Source organism: Bos grunniens, chromosome 19 (assembly GCF_055505025.1).
Source record: "Bos grunniens cultivar Pamir isolate PY7600 chromosome 19, Bosgru_T2T1.0, whole genome shotgun sequence".
Lineage (NCBI taxonomy): Eukaryota > Metazoa > Chordata > Mammalia > Artiodactyla > Bovidae > Bos > Bos grunniens.
Window position 1 is genome coordinate 3,848,873 of NC_141183.1, and position 19,047 is coordinate 3,867,919.

General features: G+C 44.7%; 1 long non-coding RNA gene across 3 annotated transcripts in view; it reads right to left on the reverse strand.

Annotated features, from left to right (window-relative positions):
* Positions 1-9,076: 9,076 nt before the first annotated feature.
* LOC147350969 (uncharacterized) overlaps positions 9,077-19,047 on the reverse strand; it is a 32,108-nt gene continuing 22,137 nt past the window's right edge. For 2 of the 3 annotated variants that reach the window (XR_015146779.1, XR_015146780.1), the window contains 3 exons: positions 11,403-11,535; positions 9,433-9,567; positions 9,077-9,344 (listed from right to left, as the gene is read on the reverse strand). This is a non-coding gene — a long non-coding RNA (uncharacterized LOC147350969). The remainder of the gene's footprint in view (positions 9,345-9,432; positions 9,568-11,402; positions 11,536-19,047) is intronic. The other variant, XR_015146781.1, reaches the window with a different exon arrangement.

The following is a 19,047-nucleotide window of genomic DNA, read 5'->3' on the forward strand; positions in this document are numbered from 1 at the left end:
TTTGAGTGGAGATGGAAGTAGGCCTTTGAATATCAGAGGGAAGGATCACCACCTACAAACCTGATTTTCTCAGCCAAACATGTTACTCAGTCTAGACCTGTGCTTAAGGCAGAATTTTTGAACTAAAGCCTTTTCCAAAGAACACGGTGAGACTAAAGTCAATAGATGATGATTAAATGCCTAGGTGTTTTTTAAGTATATCACTAAACAGGGGAGATTAAGAAAACCAAGCATCATAAATCTCCTTGTCCCTGGCCTACATACGGTCTAATAACCGAATAAAGAATCTGAAACATCTTAATCCTTTTGACTGGAGGAAGATGAACTCATGTCATTGGGCCACATTCTTCTTAAGTCAGACTGTATGGTTGCCCACTTTCTCTAACTGAAGTAAAGACATTTTAAGGCAGCTCTAACCTGATCTAGGGTGGCTAAAGCTGAAGCACCAATATTTTGACCACCTGGTGAGAAGAGCTGACTCACTGGAAAAGACCCTGATGCTGAGGAAGATTGAGGGCAGGAGAAGAAGAAGAGGGCGGCAGAGGATGAAATGGTTAGATAGCATTAATGACTCAATGGACATGAATTTGAGCAAACCTCGGGAGATAGTGAAGGACAAGGAAGCCTGGCATGTGGCAGTCCATGGGGCCACAAAGAGTCGGACATGACTTAGCAACTGAACAAGAAGCTGAACTAGATATTTGACAAGGCTTTCTCCTGGGATATCAGGGGATGGAGGGAAAGCTTCCTTTTGTCAAATGTCTCATACTGTTGGTCCTTCTTCAAAGCTATGATGGGCAAAGAAGCCGACAGAGAGGTTGTGGACTTGATTTTGTACAGATGGTAGCTATGTACCACTCAGTATTACATGATTAGCTTCTTAATGTCCACAATTTGCTCTTTTTATTCCTGTTTGATGAAATGTTCTCAGCAGAACTCGATAGCAACAGACCTGGCATGAAATGATGGGGAAAAAGAAAAGTAATGACTTGTTCTTAAAGAAAATCTCTTTCAAGGGCAACATCATTACATTTTGGAACATTTCAAGCCTGAAGCAGTAACTTAGACAGAAGGGATTGTCCTTGTTGGGACTAATTCTTTCTTAAAGGGCTCCCTGTGGTCCTCTAGCATTACAGGTGTCTGATTCGTATCTGTACACTTGTCTAAAGCTGAGTGGGTGTGAGGGAGAATGGGATGGCCCTCATGTATAAGAATTCAACCCTCCAGGGCAGCCCACTGTCAAATCGCACCTTGTAGGCTTCCTCCTCATTTTTCAGTTACTACCGTGGTAAGTCACTGTGCCCACTTCAGCACGGGTCATCCTCTTTCCCACTCTCAGCATCAGAAACTGTCTTTACTCCAGAGCACAAAAACCAAGACTTGTGTTCTATGCTCCCTGCTTGCATAATATATTGCTTAAAATCTAGATTAAAAAAAGTTGATAATTGCCAATTATCATTTCCTGTGTTTTGACAAGTCAAGGGTGAAATGCAAAACGTCATTTGCATCAGCAGAATCAAAAAAAAAAAACCTGCATGGAAGGAAGAATGGGGGTGAAATACCATAAGGAGAAGTGATGACTATGTTGGTTATAGGTTCAAATTAATTCATTAAAGGTATTTATCAAGTTATAGTTTTAGTTAAATGGATAGCTAGTAACCCACATTCCTTACACTTATCCTTCTATACTTCCCATGAAGAGACTGACGCCAAACCTTTCTGGTCTGGACCGTTTCTTTTAACTATCAAATATAGCCCTAGAGAGTCTGCCTCTGGAAGCAACAAAAATAGCCCTGCCATCCCACCACAAAATAGAGTGTTCCTGCTGCTTGTCTGGTCCTCTTCTGACTGAGCTGATGTGCTGGAGGAGCATTCAAACTGGGACCTAAAAGGTGGAAAGAAGGATGGAAGATGACTTTTCCCCTTCTTATCCCCCCTCCACCAAAAAATATATTTCTTTCCTACTCCTGTGAAATACAGCTGAAGAAACAGTGGGCTGGCCCGGAGGATTGCAAGTTGTCCTAAGTAAATCTGTTTTGACTTTCCAACTGTCATGGGTCCCTTACAATAGCTTGCCTTAGAAACTCCCTAAAGCTCTATTAGAAGACAGGAAGGTACAGATTAAGATGGATAAATAAATAAAAGAAGGAAAGAAAGAAAAGGCAGAGAGACTGCAGCCCCACATTTCCTTATTGGTGATGTATTATGGAATCACTTCTCAGCTCAGTGCCAGGATGGTGCTCGGGGCAAAGGGAAGCTCTGTCAGGACAAGACTCTTCCTCTGACTGAGGCATTCTTTTGTACTGCAGAGGAACCTCCTCTAGTTTTAACGACTTTGACAAGAGGTGGGGAAGAGGTGCTCGTAGTCATTTTTAACAAAGGTCTCATTGACTAAAGTTTATGATTTTTGTTCGAAATCACTTCCTACCAAAGAATAAGACTTTGAAGTTTATTCTTTGTTCAGTCATGCTTGTTCTGATTTCTTTAAGAAGAAATAAAAGGCCCAAAAAGAAAAAAAAAGAAAGACACCTCTAAAACAAAACCCCTGCTGCCTTTAAGACTAATTTGTCTATACCTGAAAAACTTAAAACTACTTTTGCTTAGAGGCCCACAGGTCAGACATCTAATGTCCCCTCAAGGTTGTTCATGTCACACCTTGGATTGCTAAAACAGAGAGTTGAGTAGCTGATAAATTTCTCCTCTGTATGTGGTTTATTCCATTTCATGTGAGTGTGTGTGCGACGTGTAAGTATGTATGAATTGGGGCCATTCAGTTGTGGAAACGCGAGCACAGTTCTGGAAGTGCAGCCGTTTCATTTTCTAGATTTTTTGTGGTCCTTTTGTGACAGTTTCCATACACACACACACACATATACACACACACTCATGTATATATGCATCACATTTTATACTTCAATAATCTTCCAACTCAAATGTAAGTTAAGCTTAATGAAGGCAGCCGTGTCACTGTAAATTACTGATTTCTGGGAAAGTCTATTCTTTCTTTTTTTGGGGGGGCTGTTGTGGGCAGGGTACGTATGGCTGAGCAGTCTTTCTTTTTTGGGTGGGCGTCGTTGTGGGCAGGGTACGTATGGCTGAGGAGTATTCTTTCTTTTTAGGGGGAGGTTGTTGTGGGCAGGGTATGTATGGCTGAGTATTCTTTTTGGGGGGCGTTGCTGCGGGCAGGGTATGTATGCTGAGTATTCTTTCTTTTTTGGGGGCGTAGCTGTGGGCAGGGTACGTATGGCTGAGGCGTAGTCTTTCTTTTTTTGGGGGCGTAGCTGTGGGCAGGGTACGTATGGCTGAGGCGTAGTCTTTCTTTTTTTGGGTGGGCGTCGTTGTGGGCAGGGTACGTACGGCTGAGGAGTATTCTTTCTTTTTTAGGGGGGCGTTGCTGTGGGCAGGGTACGTACGGCTGAGGAGTGCTCTTTCTTTTTTGGGGGGGTGTCATTGTGGGCAGGGTACGTATGCCTGAGTATTCTTTCTTTTCTGGGGGGGCGTCATGGGCAGGGTACGTATGGCTGAGGAGTACCTGCCCTGGGTTCGGCCTGGTTACTCTTACGGCTGTGTCACTTTCTTTTTGTTGTTAAGTCGTGCTGGCCTAACAATTGTTTGCGTTGTTCCGTTCACCTGGGCCCCAGCTGTCCATCCATCCTATAAAACCATGTTGAAAGCTCACAGTGTAGAATACAAACACCAGTCTAGGAATCAAACCGTGTGGGAAGAAATGCAAACGCACGTGTCCTGTTGGAGGTGGAGGGGGAGGTGGGCCTGCAGGAGACACCTCATGAGCAGTTTTACTCCAGACCACAGACGTTATAAAAGCACTGCAGAAGACTTCCTGTAGCTTGACACGCTGCTCCTTCAGCCAAGTGTACTCAATGTATTTTACTTCTTATTAACTTTCCTTTCATACTGAACTTTATATTGTAAACCACCTCCTTTTATTGTTATCCACTGAGGAGCGGTTTCTTGGCAAAGAGTGAGGGTGAAACGGTGCCAAAAACCTTTTTTGGCACAGGCTATCAATTAAAACTGATATACCAACCTAGTGGAGAGATTAGAGCATTTCCCAGCACCGAGTTCTTGATGATTTCAGAACGGGGCAAGAGAGTTCTCCATGCTGTTTCCTCAGAGGAGATGTCATGTTCAAAACGATTCTTTTGAATGTAGTATGAGCAACTTGTCATCTGAGAAGCCATGTTTAAATTAGTTTGTTTTCTTCACCTCACACTTTTGTTTCTTTCTTTTCCTTGTAGCTATTTTTAAGATTTGAAATATGGATGAATACCATACTTTTTAAGTGGGTTGCAGTAAGAATACAAGATAAACGATAGAAACAGGACACAGTTAAGGACGCTTTGCATTAATAATAGGTTTGCTGTTGAAAAATGGCCTCAGAATTCAAATACCAAAATAACCCCCTGGGAAAGTGCCAGGAGCAGTGGATACAGGGTTAGAGTGAAGTCTCTACAGAAGTTCAAATATTAGGCTAAATGCATGAAAGCGAAAGTGTCAGTCACTCAGTCGTGTCCGACTCATTGTGATCCTAAGGACTGTAGCCTGCCAGGCTCCTCTGTCCAAGGAATTCTCCAGGCAAGAATACTGGAGTGGGTAGACATTCCCTTCTCCAGGAGAAGAACTTCCTGGCCCATAGATCAAACCCAGGTCTCCCACATTACGCGCAGATTCTTTACTGTCTGAGCCACCAGGGTAGCCTGCTTAAATGCATAGCATAATATCACCTTCAGTCAAGAGTATTAAGGCTCTGGTGTCTTTCCCAGGACATCTGTTCAGGTTCTAATGCTGTGGAAACCAGGGTGGTACAGTGGCTTGGCCTGGGCTCTGAAGTCAGGATGTCTGAGATTAAAGCCTGGGTTTATGTTTACAATTTTCTAGCTGTGTGATATTTAGCCAGCTATGTAACATCTCTGTGTCCCCATTTTCTCATCTGAAGTCAGGGAAGGCAACAGCAGTTACTTCATGGGAGTTTTGTTAGGATTAAATGAGAAAATGTACTGAAAGCATTCAGTGTGGACTAGCAATACACTGTGGCAGAGAAAGCAGTGACTGTTTCAGACATCAGAATCTGTGATTTCTGTTCATGAAAAAAATCTCCCTTCTATCAAAGGTCATTGATGCTCTAGAAATTCAAATTCATTCCTTCTTCTGTCAAGGTAATGGGGGTTTTCTGAGGGATCCTCACACTGCAAAACAGTGTGGACTGGAACACTGCCCTGGAACCAGTTACAGAAAGGAAGAAAGTGAATCTGGAATTCGTGATGGGCTGTGACTCCAGTTCAGCAAATACTCCTGGACACCAATGAGAGCAAGTCTCCCGTGAAGAAACCCATCCGATTCAGGCCTTCCGGTGCCTCACGGATTCAGATCTACCAATGAGCTCACAGTCTATATTGCCCAGCTCATAAAAAGATAAATCTCTGTGAATGAAATCACAGCCCTAAACAAGAGCAGGAGGATTGGCTGAGTATGTAGGTGCCAGTACCATGGACCACAGCTCTGCTCAGGGGAGGCCCTGAAGGATGTCCTTTAAAGGTGACCCCACGGCAGTGAAGGGAAAGACCTCCCAGTGGGCAGCACTTTGGCCAGTGCCCCTGGTTATCCACTTTTCACAGACAGGAAAAAACAGCATCAGGTCAGAAGACACATAGACTTGTGGGCAATGGGAAATGTCTTGGCTGACTGGAAGGGGCCCTGGAGGACTGGGGACAGCAGTGTTGGGGAAGAGGCATGAATGGGGATGCACACAAAGAGTGAGGACCTTTGTAGCTCATATTCATGATGAGCAAAGAACAATGTCCACTGCAGGGAAGACAGAACCAGGGTAGAGGAATGATCCAGCTGGTGGATGCCAGCCAGCCTCGGTGCCATGAGACAACCAGTGCTCCAGCAACAGGCTCGAGTACAGAGTCGCTCTGATTGTAGAGCTGGAGGCCGGGCACAGGCTCAACATCCAGGGGTGCCTCCACCACGGATGCCGCTGGTGGGTGTCTGACCTGCTAGCGACAGAGACCAAGGCTATTGTCCACCCTCCCCGCCTGAGTCAAATTCCTCCTGTGTGTCAGCCAGCCATCTGGCGGCATCTCGGAAAGAGAGCGTGTGTTTTGGACACGTCCTGAACCAGCTCAGTGCTGGTGCTGTCCTCATGGGTTTGGGAACCAAAGGCAGAGCTAGGGGTGTACCCATTCCCACTCACACCTGGTGACTCGGGCGGATGGCGCATGTCTCCCTCCCCTGCAACTTCAGGCTCTGTGATCGAGACATCCTGGTTTTCAGAGCAGCTATTCTCAGCAGGAAACCCAGTAAAAATTCCACTAAAGTTAAGCTAAAGCTGTCACATATAATTTGGGGATCTTCACAGCAGTAAACTGCAGGCACAGAGACTCATTCCCAGGAGGAGACTGAACCATTGCTATGAGACACAGTCCGGGAAGAATATATTTACCACTGGACCTCTCATGGTGTTCTCATGTCTAGTTTTAACTATAAATGGTGAAGCGTCTACAAACAAGGGGCTTCCCTGGTAGCACAGTGGTAAAGAATCTGCCTGTCAATGCAGGAGATGTGGGTTCAATCCCTGGGTCAGGAAGATCCCCTGGAGAAGAGGAAATAGCAACCCACTCCAGTATTCGTGACTGGAAAATCCCAAGGACAGTGGAGCCTGGTGAGCTATAGTCCATGGGGTCACAAAGAGTCAGACATGACTGAGAACACACGGACACACTTACAAACTCCAGGCTCAGAGCTTCGAGGATGAGATTCTGGGTCACCCCACAATGCAAGCTGCCCCCCAGACCAGCAAAAATGCAAGAAAAGGGGAAAGACGCCTAGAGGAGGTAATGGAGGAAAGAGACGATGGGTATCGGTTACTGCCGTGGGACCCGCGGCAGCAGCAGGGACTAGTTAATCTCACTAACACTCCTTTTTCCAGGGTTGCTAAAGCTGTAATGGGGCATGGGGATCTGGGGGATGAGATGAATTTAAGCCTGATTCATTCCCTTGCATGTGCCAAGTACTCCATAATCAAGGTAACACACATATTATATGACCCAACTTTTCCAGATATCTCCAGTTTTGAAAGATCACACACCCTTTCAATGTTTTTTTTTTTTTTTTTCAATCTGGATTTTCTTTTTGCGCAAGCACAGGAATTTGTCTTTTACTGAGTGGCCCTCCCCAAAAGTTCTTGATAATCTCTCTGAGAAATGCTTATGCAGCCCACAAATCTGTCGTCCGGCTCCCTGGAGTCAGGCGGCTGGTGTGCACTTTTTCGGTTGCCTCTTAGAATTTCAAGCATGGCCCTGATCATGGTAATGCCACTCCTGCAATAAAACTGTATCTCTTAAGACTCCTCGTGCTGCAAGTCACAGGAAATTCACCTCAAACACAGCAAAGGGGATTTATTGGCTTCCGTACCAGGAAGTCCATGTCGAGGAGGGTTTCAGGACTGATGAACCAGAATCAAGTTCATATTTCTTCTGTCTTCCTCTGACCTCAGGGCGTCAGATTCCTCCTAAGTCTGACTCTCCTCCCTGCCCACTCCCCTTGACACTGCGGTCATGCAAGTCAGCCAGTAACAATACCACATGTCTCCTCATTCTTTTTAAAAAGGAAAAAGAGTGTGTGACCCAGCATTCCAAAGAACAGTGCAAAGATTTGACCTGATGGCTTGGCTTAAGTCACATGCCTGCTACAGAATGAATGCACGTGTCCCCACAGAACTCATATGTGGAAACCTAATCCCCACTGTAACAGTATTTGGAGGTGGTGCCTTTGAGGGTGATGCGGTCATGAGGGTGGGCCCCTCATGAATGGGATTAGTGCCCTTACAGAAGACACCCTGGAGAGCTCCCCTCAACTTCTGCCATGTGAAGACACAGCAAGAAGACTATCAGTGAGCCAGAAAGTGTGCTCTCACCAGATATCAAACATGCTGCTGTCTTGATCTCGGACTTGCTGCCCTCTGGTACTGTGATAAGTTAATTTATGTTGTTTTTTAAGCCACCCAGTCTATGGTATTCTGTTATAGAAGCCCAGACTGACTAAGATAATACCCAACTTTAAACCAATAGATATGGTGAAGTAATAATATATCCTGATAGGCTGAGCCAATGAGACCACGTCCCTAAAGCTGGGATAGGCTGTTTCATCCAGAATGCATTAACTATGTTGAGGAGAAGTAAACAAAGATGAGTCTGGGAACTGATAGAAAGTGAAAATGGATGTTACAACAGAACCAACAATGTTCACTAAAAGCACCTCTTTTTTCAATCATGGACAACCCCCCACCAACCCACTTGTCCAGCCCTTAACTCCCCACTGAGCTGAAGGCATAAGAAGTATCAGAACACAGAAAACATATAAACAAAGTAAAATCAAAAGAAAAAAAAATCTTAACATGATCCTAGCTAAGACAGTTGCTGGACTCCATAGGCCAGTCTCTAGCACACAGAAGATCCTCTGTGCAGGTCTTCTGAAACTCCACTGTGCGTGCTCATCCTTGGACATCTGAAAATGCTGGACGGAGGCCCAAGATCCTGAGATTCTAACAAGTTTCCAGATGATGTAAAGATGTTGCTCTGAGGCCCCCACTTTGACAGCTGCTCTTCTGAACCAGAGCCCTGTCAAAAGGTTCACCTCAAAAGGAGGCACCCTCCACCTTGCCTCTTCTCCGGGAAAGACACAGAAGTTCCTAAAATGACCTGCCCGCAGAGTTTTAAGTTCTCCTCCAAGAAAGATGAAGTTTATAGTATCAGAGGAAGTTTAACTTCGAATTGCTTCCAGTCTCTCCCTCTGAGCATAACTATGGCTTTACCAGGACTTATTCAAAAATGTCTTTATAGCATCTTTTCTGAACACCAAGGCGTATATTTCCTCAATGATGAATTTAAACTTCTACAAATAAAATACCAACAAAAAATGCAAAAAAAAAAAAAAAAAGAACTATGTAAGGTGATGGACATATTAATTATTTTGATCTTTGTAATCTTTCCACAATGTGCATCAGAGTATCACCCTGTACACTTTAAATATATACAGTGATATTTGTCAATTATTTCTCAATAAAAATTTTTTTTAATAAAAAAGAATGCTATCAACTTTAAAAACTGCACAAATAAACGATTTAAAACATAATTTTCCAGACTTGCAGCTTTCAAAATTCTGTACAGGATCTAACGAAAGTAAGGATACATAACTGTGATGCCTACATGTGTGTCTTTGTGTGTGACACCGACAGACACGTGTGCGTATGATCACGCCCATGTTTCACAGCGTTTCCTTCTTCTGCTCTTTTCTTTTGTGGCTTTGGGTGGCCTGAGAATCTAAAGAGAATTTATAGCAGCATTTCTATTTGAGTATACATTTAAATTCAAAAACAACTAACTTTTCAACATTTCAAGTGAAATTCACCTGCCCAGAGAAGACAGCACCGAAGAAAACTACAGTCGAGGCAGAAGAGCAGCTCTCCTGACCCGGGGGCTCTCAGGATGGCCACTGAGGCCTGGTAAGCGGGAGCGTGACCAGATTTCCCCAGATGAAGTGAGTCTGTGACAAATATAAGAATGAAGCAATATTAGTTCTTGGTTATTCTACTCATGAGCTCCCCTGGTGGCTCAGTGGTAAAGAATTGGCCTGCCAATGCAGGAGACAAAGGTTTGACCCCTGGGTCGGGAAGATCCCCCAGAGAAGGAAATGGCAACCCACTGCAGTATTCTTGCCTGGGAAATCCCATGGACAGAGGAGCCTGGCGGGCTACAGTCCATGGGGTTGCAAAGAGTTGGACATGACTTAGAGACTGCTACTGCTACTGCTAAGTCACTTCAGTTGTGTCCGACTCTGTGCGACCCCATAGACGGCAGCCCACCAGGCTCCCCAGTCCCTGGGATTCTCCAGGCAAGAACACTGGAGTGGGTTGCCATTTCCTTCTCCAATGCATGAAAGTGAAAAGGGAACGTGAAGTCGCTCAGTCGTGTCCGACTCTTCACGACCCCATGGACTACAGCCTAACAGGCTCCTCCGCCCATGGGATTTTCCAGGCAAGAGTACTGGAGTGGGGTGCCATTGCCTTCTCCGTTAGAGACTGAGCATAGCGCGATTCTGCTTATATTGCTTATTTAATGCAACTTTTTTGATATCTGATTCTCTTGAATTCATGATGATCATATTTAGTTGGCAACAGAGAAAAATACTTCTTAAAGAAGCACATGTTGGGGAGGGAATGGAATGGGCTTCAAGCGGGGGAACTTTCCACTGAGTCTGGAGCCTGCAGAAAAGCCTTTCCAGGTGTGGATGGCACTTATGCGTGAGTTTCTCCCAGCGGTTCTGCCTTTGTCTGTAATTAAAGGGCCAGAAGCTAGTTTTATATATAACTCAAGGCAATTGTAAAATATAAGTATATTTCCCCTCTGTTTAAATAAATGAAATAATTTGTCCCATAATCACATTGGTCTCTGTGAGCTCTTGAAGTTTTATGAAGGTGTAACTCATGAGTCACACTGTTACTTTGGTTATTAAAGCTTGAGTCTTGTAGTACTTTTTGAAAAATATGAATCTTAACTTTGTGTAACTTTAAAGAATAGAAAGGCCTGAAGACACGTCACTCTAGGAATGGTAAGATCCTGGCAGCTCCCTGTTGATCGGAGCATGATCTGTGCAGCATCTATCATGTGTTAGGTGTAGCGTCAAGGGGCCAACAGACAGGGTAGCCCAGAACACGCACTCTAAAGCTGGACTGTCTGGGCATAAATCCCAGTGTGGTCACCTGTTAGCTGGTTATGATGCCTTGGGAAAGATGCCTAGAGTGTCTAACCTGTTTCCTCTGCTGGAAAAAAAGGGAAAATTACAGCATCTTCTTAGGGATGCTGGTAGAATAAATGAGTTCATAATTATACACCCCTTGTGTGTGTGGGTGTGTGTGTGCTCAGTCACAACCTACTCTCTGCGACCCCACAGACTGTAGCCCGCCAGGCTCCCCTCTCCATGGGATTTTCCAGGCAAGAATACTGGAGTGGGTTGTGATTTCTTTGTCCATGGGATCTTCCCAACTCAGGGATTGAACCTGTATCTCTTGTGTCTCCTGCATTGGTAGGTGGATTCTTGACCACTAGCTTCACCTGGGAAGCCCCTGTTAACCCCTTACCTCAGATAACCCCAGTTATCATCTTCACTACATATACTGACTTTTCTTGATCTAAAAGATCATAGAAGATTTTTTGTGTTGTTTATACTTTATAAACTTGGAACTGCAATTCTAAAACATAACCCCTTATTGAAGTAAGCTCTCAATAAGTGTCAGAGATTGTTGTCACCTCAGTTAAGTGGCTCTGAGCTAAGGGAGAGTTTACTCCCCAAGGAACATCTGGTGATACAGGGCGACATACTTGACCGTTAGGCCTGGAGATGTGGCGGCTACTGGCCTCTACTGCATGGATGCCAGAGATGCTTCGGAATATCCCACAATGCACAGCAGCCCCCATCAAGTCGCCAACAAGGAATTACTCAGCACAACAGCGCCTGGTTGAGAAACCATGCCACAGCATAAACTGTATCTTATACATCAAGCATATCACCCAGAAAGAAGTCAAAATAAATGGGTAAAAACCGGAACCACCTAAGTCTTAACCCCCTTCACCCTGTTCTCTATATGGTAGGAGGCATAGCTTGCCTCTCTTTGTACAGCCTAGAGAGCAGCTCATACATCACAGGCGAACAGCTCAGAATTTTCACAAACTAACCTCACCCATGTAACTAACCTCACCCACGTAACTAACAGCTGGATCAAAAGTTAGTGTATTAATAAGACCCCACTTATCATCTTCACTAAATATACTGACTTTTCTTGACCTGAAAGATCATAGAAGATTTTGTGTGTTGTTTATACTTTATAAACATGGAGTTGCAATTCCAAAACATGAAAATAGAAGTATTCAGTAAGTATTTTTCTGACTGGATTTGTTTTGCTCAAACATCACAGTTTTGAGATTCACCTGCATTCTTGCTAATAGTCATCATCTGCTCAGTCTCACTGCTGTGTGATATTTCACTGGACAAATGTCCCTGACATGGTAGGTTTACCCGTTTCACTCTTCAAAAGGATTTTGGTAGCTTTCAACTTGGGACTATTACCAACGGTGTGGCTATGCACATGCCAGCACACACACTTCTGTGCATAAATACGTGGATTTCTGTTGGATATATACAGCATTGGGGGAGGAAAGGGCCACCCACTCCAGTTTTCACACCTGGGAAGTCCCATGGACAGAGGAGTCTGGCGGGCTACAGTCCACGGGGTCGCAGTGAGTCAGACACGACTGAGGACGCCCACATATGCAGCATAATCTTTGAAACTAGCAGAACACCCGGCATGATTTCCCATCACAGCGCAAATCAAATCCAAGGTCCTTTCAGTGGACACGTTTCCCAGGTTGCCTGATTTTTCATCAGCTTTACCTTTGCATTTGATATTTGCCTTCACTCTCTAAAGGGATCCACTTTGGACAGTGAAGATGTTTTTTATCCTAACAACATCTTACCTAACCATCTGCACTTATGTTCGACTCTACCTGAAAACCTCCCAGCACCCACTCTGCCTCAGACACACTTCTCCTCTCATTTCACAAGCATGACCCATTCTTTATGACTCAACACCTGTCATGTATATCCATTTCTCAGTTCTGGAAACAGCTGAAATCTGTTCGTCTCCACCTCTGAGTCCAGCTCACCACTGGACTTGAGAACTCATTATGACATTCTATGAAACAGCAGTGATAAACTCCAATTAATCCCATTTATTCTGTAGGACCCAATAACAAAGGTCAGGGAGGGGACAGGAGTAGTTATAAAAGCACATCTGACCCCCAGTTTCTCCTTTACTTAAAAGTAAAACTGTTGTTGTCGTTCAGTTGCTAAGTTGTGTCCGACTCTTTGCGACCCCAAGGACTGTAGCATTCCAGGCCTCCCTGTCCTTCACTGTCTCCCAGAGTTTGCTCAGACTCATGGCTGTTGAGTTGGTGATGCTATCTAAGCATCTCATCCTCTTGGACTGTAGCATGCCAGGCCTCCCTGTCCTTCACTGTCTCTCGGAGTTTGCTCAAACTCATGGCCGTTGAGTTGGTGACGCCATCTAAGCATCTCATCCTCTGCCGCCTCCTTCTGTTCCTACCCTCAGTCTTTCCCAGCATCAGGGTCTTTTCCAATGAGTCATCTCTTCGAATCAGGTGGCCAAAATGTTGGAGGAAGATTGCCCATTGCCAAAAGGCAGGCAGGGACTTGAATTTTCATGTCATCATAATCATCATAAAGAGGGGAATTCGAATGTAGCAGAGGGCGCAAATGCAGAATCCACAGCATAGGAGATGCTCGCCTTCAAAAAGAGCCTTGAATTTATCTCCATTTTAATGTCTCTCCACATTTTAAAATATTAGTTGAAAACGGGGATTTGAGAGGATGGAGCAGCCAAAGTAAACACTCAACACACTGTTCTACTAGAATTTTATTATCCTCAAGTTCGCAGGCGCCTGAGCTGTTGCTGCTGCTGCCAGTGACTGGTGAATCAGTGGTTGTGTCTGAAAAGGAGACAAATAGGATGGAAAAAATATCCATTTCTCTGTCTGTGTGTGTATTTTAAAAGGCAGTACAGTTGCATCATGCACTTATGATAACAAAGTGGTTTAAAAAAAAAAAAGCCTGGTTGAAATATTGAATTAACTTCATTTTTTTTTATGCCACCATGACACATTTTTTTTTCTTTTTTGTACACCAGACATTTATATTTTCATATTGTCATGGAGACTGAATGTGATTCAAATGATTCTGTGCACTGTTATGGAATAATTTGTCTTATGTGAAGTCATTTTTTTTTTCAGTGATACACTCTGTGGATAGAACAGATTAAAGAAGCAGCTAAAGAGGGTATATTTATGCAATGTGACAAGTACATACACAAAGCAGGATGATGTCATAATGTAAGTAATTTAGAGGTCCTGGCACATAGACGGGTGGTGAGCTGTGACTGCAGTTGGCTCTGTGGAGTGCAGCTGTCTGTGCCTGGGGAGTTGTCTTGTTTGTTTGTTTGTTTGTTTGTTTTTAAAGAAATATTGGGGCTGAGATAGGATTTGTTCTAAAGGGGGCTTCCCAGGTGGCTCCATGGTAAAGAATCCGCTTGCCAGTGCAGGAGACGCTAGAGATGCGAGTTCGAGGCCTGAGTCGAGAAGATCCCCTGGAGAAGAAAATGACAACCCACTCCAGTATTCCTGCCTGGGAAATCCCACAGACAGAGGAGCCTGGTGGGCTATAGTCCATGTGGTCGCAAAAGAGTCAGACACAGACATGACTTAGCGACTAGGCACGCATGGCTAATGATTGCTAATCTTCTGGCATGTAAGAAATGAAGACATGCAAGCAAGTTCTTAATTTCCCCATGGGTAAATTTGGATTTTCTTATACAACGCAAGTTTTCTTCTCTAAAGATGAAAAGGATGAAGCTGGTGAGGCGAGTGGTGCCTCTCTCCACGGCCCCATGAGGGTCTGTCTGCCCTGTGAGAAGCCCCCTCCCACGTTTTGACCCCCCAGTTTACACTGGGGACAAGCAAGACGTTCCAGCTGCTGGTGGCAGCAGCAGGCCGCACGAGCCTAGTGTGCCCCGTCTAGGGGACACACTCCAGTGGGATCGGGGGTGAAAGCGGCAGGAAGCTTGGTTTTCCTGAAGCTGTTTCTTCTAGAAAGTAGTTTGTGTGTGTGTTTTGTTTTTAATTTTGGCATAATTTGGGATTCATAGAAGAGCTGAAAATATAACACAGAGGTATCCTGCCCAGTTTTCTGTACAGTCATCATCTTACGTTACTGTGAAATTTGTCAAAACGAAGAAACGAACGCTGGTACGTTACTATTAATGAAACTCAGACTTGACTTGGATTTCACCAGTTTTTCCATTTGTGGGCTCCTTCTGTCCCAGGATCAGATCCAAGATACCTCATTACATGCATTAACTCTTTGAGTTCTTTAAATGAGGGGAGGGCATGGGGTAGGGTGCAAAGCCCACTGAACATGACAACTGGAACTAGGAAACTTCTCTGAGGAGCTGGGTCACCTTAAGATATTCAACCCTGCAGAGCTTGCAGACTCCCTACAAGCTCATTCTCTGCAAAATGAGGACCAAGCATGCCGTATTTCGGGCAGGGAAGGACACTGATGGGACATGGCCCGTCCTGGCACAGCTGCTTTGCTTGGCCTGAGAGAGTCTGACCCACAAAGGCAACTCCGAAGAAAAGGCACAGCACACACCTTCCTGACTGGCCCCCAACCTGCGTCTGTCAAACTTGAATGGACTCTGACATTCAGCAAAGAATGAAAGAGGAAACTATCAGTCTATCAAGCTTTAGAAAAAAGGATGCTGATGCATAGGGAAGCAAGGGCAGCTAATTATTCACAGGACTTCCCTGGTGGCTCAGTGGTAAAGAACCTGCCAGCCAATGCAGGAGATGTGGGTTCCATCCCTGGGTTTGGGAAGATCCGCTGGAGGACGAAATGGCAATCCACTCCAGTATTCTTGCTTGGAGAATCCCATGGACAGAGGAGCCTGGCGGTCTAGAGTCCATAGAGTCACAAAGAGTTGGACATGACTTAGCCACTAAACAACAACAATCATTCACGAATCTTCAGCCCTGAAGGCATCTGTCTTTGAGTTGAGATTCTCAAATGACCCAGAGGCAGAGAGAAAGGGAGGGGACTGTGCCTGGAGGAACGCCTGGCACATCAAACCTTTCAGCTACTTGTGTCTCTCCGGGCACCCTTCCCCTCCACCCACCTCCCTGCCCTCTGCCTTTCCCCAGCTACCCGCAGGTCCTGTTGCTGCCTTTTACAGGGTCCCTTCTCTCTCAGCAAGACACCAATCCGGCAAGCTTGCGAAGGCCAAACAAAACTGAGACTCACAAATATGTAACTGTTTTCCTTAGCTCGTGGCATAAATCAAAAAAAAAAAAAAAAGAAAAAGGAGAAAAAAAATTCTGTTAGCACAGGGCTCAGGAGTGTTTATTTTTTTGCCAGCTGCAACATGCTACCCTCACAGGGGATCACCTAAAACCAGTTATGGTTTGGGTTGGAGGGGGACGTCAAACTTAAGCTGCGGGCTTGGCCTCTCTCAATGAATTACGACCTTGTCAAGAACCTATTTTTTTAAAATCAATGCAGGTTTTCTACCAAATCAAATACCTGCACACTAAATTATATTTTTGGTGCCAGGCTGGCTCTCCAATTTTTTTTTTTTTTCCCATTTGCTAGTTTTTTCCAGCCTCCTCTCCCAACCCTCCCCCCTTCCCCTTCCATGATACAGACAGTTTTTGTCCATAAGAAGAAACTGAAAAGTAAGCCCTACACTGGGGGAGGGGGTGCAGTTTGTTATCTTATACACTGTAATCTATCTCAGTGGCTTCAATGGCAAAAGTGCCCCTGTAAACTAAGAGTCAAAGCTGGGGAGAGGGGGGTTGTCCCTCGGAGTCACCCATCCAGTAGCTTTTGGAAGAAAAATGTTTTTTCTCTTTTCCCTTTACAATTTTTTTGGCAGTGGTAGACATAGGATGGGGGTTGGGGAGGCTCCTAATGCAGGTGTCGGGATGAAGAGTTAAATATTTAGAGTATCTTTTCAATATATTGTTGAGACATCCCTTCCCATCCGATGTGACTTGATAGATACAAGATGATTTTAGAGCATCAGAGAATTTTTCTTCCTTCCATTCTCCTTCCCTCCTTTCCTTCCTCTACCTCCTTCTTCTCTTTTTTCTTTCTGATCTTCAACTAAACTCTGATCTTCCAAAAGAGTCAGATCTCTCATTTTAGAAGTGAGTGTGTCTGCCAACTGGTAGCTTGGTGGAGACAATATTCGGGCTGGAACTCCTCCTCGTGGGGCCAGCAGAGGCCTGTAGTTCTTCCTGAGGAATTGTGGAAGGGGTCATTTTTCAATTCTGGGGATCTTTATGTATCGATATCCACTTAGGGCAAAGCCTTGGAGGCAGAACGCTCCATGTGGGCACCACAGGCAGTGTGGGGGGTGGGGGCTCCTTTCACACCCGGAAGTCTTTATTTGGTGGTTTTTCAATTAAATGCCACATATACTTCAGGGCAGATGTAAAGAATCCTCAAATGAATTGCAAATTGTTTTCGGTAGCAACTGGGATGGAGAAAATGCAGACAAGGAAATCCCAACCAGCTGCGTTTGAGTCTTCAGAACTCAAATCAAATATTTTCTGATTGGACTCTGGACATTTTTGATGGGCTGTTAGGCCGCCGACACTGTCTTCACCGCACACGTGAATGGCTGGTTTGGCAGAAATCTCTCATCCACCCCACCCCCCGCAGGCCTTTTTCAGCTGTAAGCCCCTGCTCTTCAGCATAGCCTTTGCTGACGGAGGCATGCTTAAAAGTTTCCAGGTCAGGCAGTCTTGGTTATGAGTTGTTTTCCTCACTTGAGAATTTCGTGGTAGAAAGACACACCAAGAATCATCTCAGATGGGGAAAAGAGAGGAAGATAACCATAAACAAGTCAAAAAGCTAAGACACAGAGGCATGTCGGGTAGAAGTCGAGGCATGCTGGGGCCTATTGGGAGTGGCAGACATTCGTAATACAAGTGGATAAATATTTCAGTAAACTCTTATCCTGCTAAAGTTCCTCGGCTAGTGGTCACACGATGTGAATATCAATAGAAAGAACACAGTTCCTAATCAGAGAAAGCTCACAGTCTACAAGGAGAGGGAGGAACTCAAACCACAGAGAGGACAGGTTACTTCAGAAATTTAGCATCCATTTACTTTGTCCCAATGTAGTTTTTTTTTTTTTTTTTTTTAAGAAAATCATCCTCATCACCCCTGGAATCCTCAGTCCATCCTACTCGGATAGAACTGAAAGTGAAAGTTGCTCAGTCGTGTCCGACTCTTTGCGACCCCATGTTCTATAGAGTCCATGGAATTCTCCAGGCCAGAATACTGGAGTGGGTAGCCTTTCTCTTCTCCAGGGGATCTTCCCGACCCAGGGATCGAACTCAGGTCTGCTGCATTGCGGGCGGATTCTTTACCAGCCGAGCCACCAGGGAAGCCCAAGAATACTGGAGTGGGTAGCTTATCCCTTCTCCAGCAGATCTTCCTGACCCAGGAATTGAACCAGGGGTCTCCTGCATTGCAGGCAAATTCTTTACCAACTGAGCTATCAGGGAAGCTCCAGATGAAACTGATCTTGATCTCAATTTCAAGGATGGGCCCTGACTGATCTAAGCTAATGAATGGATTCCATCCTCCTGGTTTCGGTGACTGGATCAGAGATGGGGTTAATGTCTGCTTCTCAGGAATGAGAACAGAGTGCATGCATATGGACTAGAGCACAGGTCCGAGAGGAAGCGTTCTGGGGTTTGCTTCACATAAAGTCAGGGGCCAAGAATCCAAGAAACTAAAGAGAGTAAATAATGTCTGTGAAGCTCTTAGCTCAGATCTAGGCAGTGGGTAAAGAGATGAATGAATATTAGCCTGGAATACAGATATAATTTTCTCACCGTTTGCAGGACTGGGAAATCTCCAAGGGCAAGGTTACATGGAGGAGGACAAAGTGAAAAAAATTAAAAGTAACTCTTAGGGATTTGGGGGGTTGTTGTTTTCGGTGTTGTTTTTGTTTTTATTAGGTTAACTGAATCAGGTTCTACCCAGGCATCTTGTGGTAGATAAAACACAAGTGAACATTCATCCCATAAATCCAGCAAAGTCTTTAGCTAATAAAAGCAGGCATTGTAACCAGAAGTCTCATTTCATTAGTGGTGACACTGGACCCTGAATTCCTCATTTTATGGCTTTTGCCTGGAGTCATCCTCACACCGGGGTTCTAAGCATGAACACTGCCAAGGAGCACTCCCTGGACTGAGTCTAGTTTCGTCATCTTGTCCGCTCTTTGGATTTCTAAGTCTGGTGCTCCTAGGAAGGAACAATATCTCTTCAGAAACTAACTATGGGAGAAGACTGGCTTGATCTGGTTTGATGAGATCAAACCAG